Source organism: Schistocerca americana, chromosome X (assembly GCF_021461395.2).
Source record: "Schistocerca americana isolate TAMUIC-IGC-003095 chromosome X, iqSchAmer2.1, whole genome shotgun sequence".
NCBI lineage: Eukaryota > Metazoa > Arthropoda > Insecta > Orthoptera > Acrididae > Schistocerca > Schistocerca americana.
In genome coordinates this window covers 884,659,888-884,666,762 of record NC_060130.1, presented here as the reverse complement: position 1 = coordinate 884,666,762, position 6,875 = coordinate 884,659,888, and the positions used below count along the sequence as shown (strand labels likewise).

At 44.6% G+C, this 6,875-nt stretch overlaps 1 pseudogene; it reads left to right on the top strand.

Annotated features, from left to right (window-relative positions):
- The first annotated feature begins 6,496 nt into the window (after positions 1 to 6,496).
- LOC124557212 lies at positions 6,497 to 6,614 on the top strand (annotated as a pseudogene).
- Positions 6,615 to 6,875: the final 261 nt, after the last annotated feature.

Here is a 6,875-nt window from a genome sequence, read left to right as displayed (position 1 = left end):
GTGGGAATTAGATTAGGAAATGAGACACTTAAAGTAGTAAATGAGTTTCGCTATTTGGGGAGCAAAATAACTGATGATGGTCGAAGTAGAGAGGATATAAAATGTAGACTAGAAATGGAAAGGAAATTTGTTAACATTGAGTATAGATTTAAGTGTCAGGAAGTCGTTTCTGAAAGTATTTGTATGGAGTGTAGCCATGTATGGAAGTGAAACGTGGACGATAAATAGTTTAGACAAGAAGAGAATAGAACTTTCGAAATGTGGTGCTACAGAAGAATGCTGAAGATTAGATGAGTAGATCACATAACCAATAAGAAGGTATTCAATAGAATTGGGGAGGAGTTTGTGACACAACTTGACTAGAAGAAGGGATCGGTTGGTAGGGCATATTCTGAGGCATCACCAATTTGGTATTGGAGGGCAGCGTGGAGGGTAAAAATCGTAGAGGGAGACCAAGAGATGAATACACTAAACAGATTCAGAAGGACGTAGGTTGCAGTAGGTACTGGGAGATGAAGAAGCTTGCACAAGATAGGGTAGCATGGAGAGCTGCTCCAAACCAGTCTCTGGACTGAAGACCACAACAACAACAACTTCTGTGCTTCCTACCATTTGTCCCTCACTTTGTCATATTTATATCAAAGCTTCTTCCTGGAAATGGGTTTCATCTTGCTACATTGTATTATTTTCATGGACAACAGCGTTCAGCTGTGTAGTGCTTTTGCTACTGTCTTCCTTCCAGTCTTCGTAGCATTACAGATAAGGACATGAGATGCGGTTCTCCGAGACATGCTGTTGCAGAAACAGCGTCACCGGATTTGAAAAAAAAAAATGGTTCAAATGGCTCTGAGCGCTAGAACTAATTAAACCTAACTAACCTAAGGACATCACACACATCCATGCCCGAGGCAGTATTCGAACCTGCGACCGTAGAGGTCGCTCGGTTCCAGAGTGTAGCGACCAGAACCGTACGGCCACTCTGGCCGGCCCACCGGATTTCAGTCTCTCCACCAGGACAGGTCATAGCATGTAATGTAGATTACAAATAGCAAGAAGATTTTCCTTGCACGATATGAACCTATAAGGCGAGGCTTAATATGCGATAATAGCTAATTATAGAGTGTATTTAGTCATTGTTCAAAGGTAAATCCGTCAGAATCATTTCTGAACAGCCCCTGGTCACGCTTGCGGATGTTCTGTCACATCTGGTATTGTTATTTAAGTTAAACTGCGTTTCCAGGGAACCATGTTTAATAATTTTTGGGCAAATTTCAGGAAAAGTCTTGTTCAAAATTTCTCATTAACATCCAGCTTAAATTTTCAGTATGATGGAGGTTTTCAACATTAACTGCCGTAAAATACCTAAGAGTAACTATCGTCAGCGAACTTAAGTAGAATGAACATTAAAACAAATCGTAGGAAAAGCATGTGCCAGACTGAGATTCACGAGAAGCATCTTCAGGAAACGCAGTTCGTCCACGACAGAAGTGGCTTACAAAAAACTTGAATATGGTTCACCAGTATGGGACCTTTGTCAGGTTATATTAGTAGAAGAGATGGGAAAGACTGGATGAAGAGCTTCACGTTTCACCACGGGATCATTTAGTCGTTGCGAGGGCGGTACAGAGATGATATCAGAGACGCACAGTGCACCATGGAGAAGTTCACTGTCTAAATTCTGACATAATACAGGGTGTCCGAAAAGTCTTTCCCTGATAACATAAATTGATAACTCAGGCTAGAAGTAAGATACAAATATGAAACTGGTGTCTAATTGTTTACAAACTATCAAGTTTTTTTTCACACATCAGTAAATTTCCACATGAGCACCCTTGGTAGCACGTAGCACATCTAAGCGATATTCAATTTCCGTCCACACATTACCCTACATCACTGGAGGGATCGATTCAACGACTGTGGTTATCCGTTGCCTTAGGGCTTCAAGATCAGGTACACGTGTTCGGTAGACCTCGTCTTGATACAACCCCATAAAAAGATGTCTAATGCGGTTATGTCAGGAGAGCGTGGAGGCTAAACCGTTGGCCATCACGACCAATCCATCGCCCAGGAAAGGTCATATCGAGATAGGCACGGACGTCCAAACCCCAATGAGGTGGTGCACCGTCTTGCTGAAACAAGACATCGGGGTGATACTGAAGCAGCCGAGGAACAGCATACAGTTGCAACATGTCCAGATACACTGCAGATGTGATGGTAGCCTCAGCGAAGAAGAATGGACCGATAATTCGATCGTGCAATAGCGCGCACCAGACATTCGCCTTTGGACTGCCCCTGGTGCACTCCATGACCTCGCCAGGGGGTTGTGAAGCCCAAATGCGCACATTAATGCGATTCACTACTCCACTGACAAAAAAGGTCGCTTCGTCGGAAAAGGCAATTAGTCTGAGATAACCATCATCGTCCTCAATACGTGATAGCATTTCGACCGCAAAGTCATATCGACGTGTACTGTCATTGGACAACAAGGCCTGAACGATTTGCACTTTATATGCACAAAACAATAAACGTTTGTGTAACATGTCATGGAGAGAGCTTTTTGGCATCTGTAATTCACGTGAAGCCCTGCGCACCGATTTCTTCGGACTTCATAGAAAAGACTGCCTTACAGCTTCCACCCTTTCTGCTGAGGTTCTTGGTCGACCAGACCTCGGAAGGTCAGCAACCGATCCTGTGATCTTGACCTTCTCATACCTGGTTTTAATGTTCTTGACATCAGGTGGATTCCGTCCAAATGTTGTCTGGAAGTGTCTCTGCACTGTGGTTGGTGATCGTGTCTCATGGTACCACACTGTGCCTTCTTCTGTTTGGGTAACATGGCTTCTTGGGCACTGCACCTCATCCACTACTTACGTTCTGCAAACATAAAACAGAAAAAAACTTTGATAGTTGTAAACAACTCGACGCAAGTTACATATTTGTATTTTACTTCTAGCCTGAGTTATCAATTTATGTAATCAGGGAAAGACTTTTCTGACACCTAGTACGTTCCTGGAAGAGTCAGAAAACATTATTTTCTCGTCTCACGAAATGACCACCACGAAAAAATCCGAGAAATTAGACCTAATACGGAGACTCACTGACAATCATTCTTCGTACGCCCCATTCGAAAATCGAATAGGTAATAGGAAAACTCACCTGTGGGTCAAGATGGAGGCAACAGTTGGGGAACAAAGACTTAAAACTGGAAAAAACTGGGTCTCATTCGGATATCCAGAATCACACACTAACATAGTGAGTGAGGTAAATATGGGAATGGCTCAGTCGCCTGTAACTTAGAACTACTTAAACCTAACTAACCTAAGGACATCACACACATCCATACCCGTGGCAGGATTCGAACCTGCGACCGTAGCAGTCGCGCGGTTCCGCACTGAAGCGCCTAGAACCGCTTGGCCAACGCGGCCAGCTCTATAACAACTCCCAACTGCTTCGACAAGCCTTACAATATAGTAATTGGAAGCAAGGAGCAGTGGGAAAAAACAGCTCGGCACCGTACGGGGGACTTCGTTTTGTTCACCGATGGGTCGAAAATAGACCAAGGCGTTGGGGCAGGGGTGTACGGTGTTCAGCCAATACTGGAGGGCATTATTTCTCTAGGAAAACTGACCTCTGTATTCTAAGCTGAAATTACTAAAATCAGGGCATGTGTGGAGGGAAATATGCGTAGGTGCTACAAGGACCGTAGCATCTACATCTGTTCAGACAGCCAGGCAGCCCTAAAATCATTGGCAGCTCCTGCAACAAGATCTAAGATTGTTGCAGAATGCCACAGGGCTCTGGTGGAGCTAGTTGGATGCAATTGGATAAACTTAGTGTGGGTCCCTGGCCACTCAGGGATCTGTGGCAATGAACAAGCTGACAGACTGGCTAGGATGGGGACAACAACTCCATTTATTGGACCAGAACCTGTTCTGCCAATCACCAAGGCTATGATCAAATTAGAACTACGGAACTGGCTTAGGAAACAGCACGTAGGATATTGCACCCATAAACAAAAACATGATAAGGTAATGATGCCCAAACCATGTTTTAAAAGAAGCTCTGTAATCCTGGAATTGAACAGGAAAGAGATCAAACTCATGACTGGACTGATGACCGGCAATGGGAATTTCAAAAAATACCTACACACAATGGGTATAACGAAAGAGGACCCTAAATGTAGGATCTGTGATGAGGGTGAAGAAACTGCATCACACCTAATCTTCGAATGCATGGCATTGGAGAATAAAAGATACAGAATCTTCTGGACAACTACACCTGAAGAAATTGTCTAACAAGAAACTGGTAGAGTGATTCCTTGCACTATTGAAGGGCATTGGTTAGCTTTACTAGATATACAGGGAGCGATACCGCACAATAAACTTAGTTTAGGTGCGGGCAGTGGCGGGTTAGACCTATGCTGATTTAGCTTCTCTGTTAAAATCAAATCAAATCAGTGGGGAAACTGATGGAAGTACTGGGAGCACTCTCCGCCAAACACCATTACGTGGCTTCGAGGTTGTAGATGTAGACAGACTTGTTGTATAGGGCTGCGTGTTATGATGTAATGTGGGACGAAGCATAAGAAGAGACCGACGACCAGCGCCCTCCAGGACTGGTGGGCAGATCGTGGGAGGCCGGCGGCGTTGCGACACCCTAGTGTTCTCAACGGGGTGCGGACCACCGTGACAGTGTCAGCAACAAGGCGGAGGTGGTAGACCATCTCAAAGCGGCAGGGGCTAGTCAGGTATCTTGACTCCTACAAAACAGCTCTGGTGGTAACAAAGTGTTCTTGTCGAAGGCTACAACCAAACATCACTTTTTGAGTGTTTCTCTTCCAAGGTTCCAGCCAGACTAAGCTGTTTCACAAAGACTTCTCCTGTCCTTGCTGCTCTCTTCCCATGTATTAGTCGCATTGACTCATCTTGTTGTGTACATAGTTCCGCGTAGTCAGCGCGTACACAACTTTCCCACTAGAGCGCGCTCTGCTAAGCACAACAGCGCAGGCACAGCGCTCGTCCGTCCCCGCACTACGAGATGGCGCTGCCATAGAGACGGACCAAATTCTGCTTCCGCTGATCCGCGTATTAATATGTAACGCAGCTAATGAGATTGCTGCTAACGTAGAACCTTTTCTCCTCGTGGATCACACTCGCGCAGTGATACATGAACGTGCGAGGTATTATAACGAGTGCACAGACCTCCGATTAGTCAGTCTGCATTTGTCTGCACCAGTCTGTATCAGTCTGCATTAGTCCGTGCCAGTCTGTACGTTTGTCTGTACATTTGTCTGTACCAGTCTATAGTCAAGTTTCAGTCTGCTCCTAATAAGATTACCATATTCCTGTACATAGCCATGAAGATAAATGAATAGACACTTTTGTCAAGTATCAGAGATATATGTGAGAATAAGATTAACGTATCAATACCAAAGGAACTTCAGATTGTCAATTGTAAATAGCATCCAGAACCAAGTTAAGTAATTTTTATGCTTGTTATTATTTTAATAAATGTGTGTGAAAATTAATCAGGTTCTGTTTAAAGTTGGTCACCGTCAATCTGCTTCTCTAAGCATGCAAGTGGCATTTCTATCGTCTGACCTAACGGCAGAAGATAAACACGCCACGATAAGACCACGAGACAAATTGCTGATACTCGCCTATTTCGTTAGAGCGACAAGTCAAATAATCTGACGGTGTGTGCACTGAAGGTCTTACAGTACGCACACCACACATCTCTTGTATGTTCTCCAGCCAGTTGGGTGCCAGTGGTGCCAATTCGTTTATCCGCCAAATTTATTCACCCAGAAACACGTTATGCTGGAAATTTCCATCTTTGGCGGCCACGTTCTGTCGTCACAAGATGATTCCTTCTTCGACGGCCAGGTTCTCATCGACACGATGTACGGGCTCTACATTTACATCGATACGCTGCAAATCACATTTAAGTGCCTGGCGGAGGGTTCATCAAACCACCTTCAAAATTCTCTATTATTCCAATATCGCAGAGCGCGCGGGAAAGACGAACACCTATATCTTTCCGTGTGAGCTCTGATTTTCCTTTTTTAATTTTGGTTATCGTTCCTCCCTATGTAGGTCGACGTGAACAAAATATTTTGGCATTTGGAAGAGAGAGTTGGTGACTGAAATTTCGTGAGAACATTGCGTCGCAACGAAAAACGCCTTTGTTTTAATGATATCCAGTTCAAATTCTGTATCATTTCAGTCACACTCTCTCCCATATATCCCGATAATACAAAACATGCTGCCCTACTTTGAACCTTTTCGATGTACTCCATCATTCCTATCTGGTAAGGATTCCACACGGCGCAACAGTATTCTAAAAGAGGACGGACAAGCGTAGTGTAGGCAGTCTCCTTAGCAGATCTCTTACATTTTCTAAGTGTCCTGCCAATAAACGCAGTCTTTGGTTAACCTTCCCCACAACATTTTCTATGCGTTCCTTTCAATTTAAATTGTTCGTAATTTTAATTCCTGGCAACGGCCTTGCCGCAGTGGATACACCGGTTCCCGTGAGATCACCGAAGTTAAGCGCTGTCGGGCGTGGTCGGCACTTGGATGGGTCACCATCCAGGCCGCCATGCGCTGTTGCCACTTTTCGGGGTGCACTCCGCCTCGTGTAGCCAATTGAGGAGCTACTCGACCGATTAGTAGCGGCTTTGGTCCAGAATACCATCATAACGACTGGGAGAGCGGTGTGCTGACCCCACGCCCCTCCTATCCACATCCTCCACTGAGGATGACACGGCGGTCGGATGGTCCCGTTAGGCTACTCTTGGCCTGAAGCCGGAGTGCTTAATTTTAATTCCTAGGTATTTAGTTGAATTTACGGCCTTTAGATTTAATTGATTTATC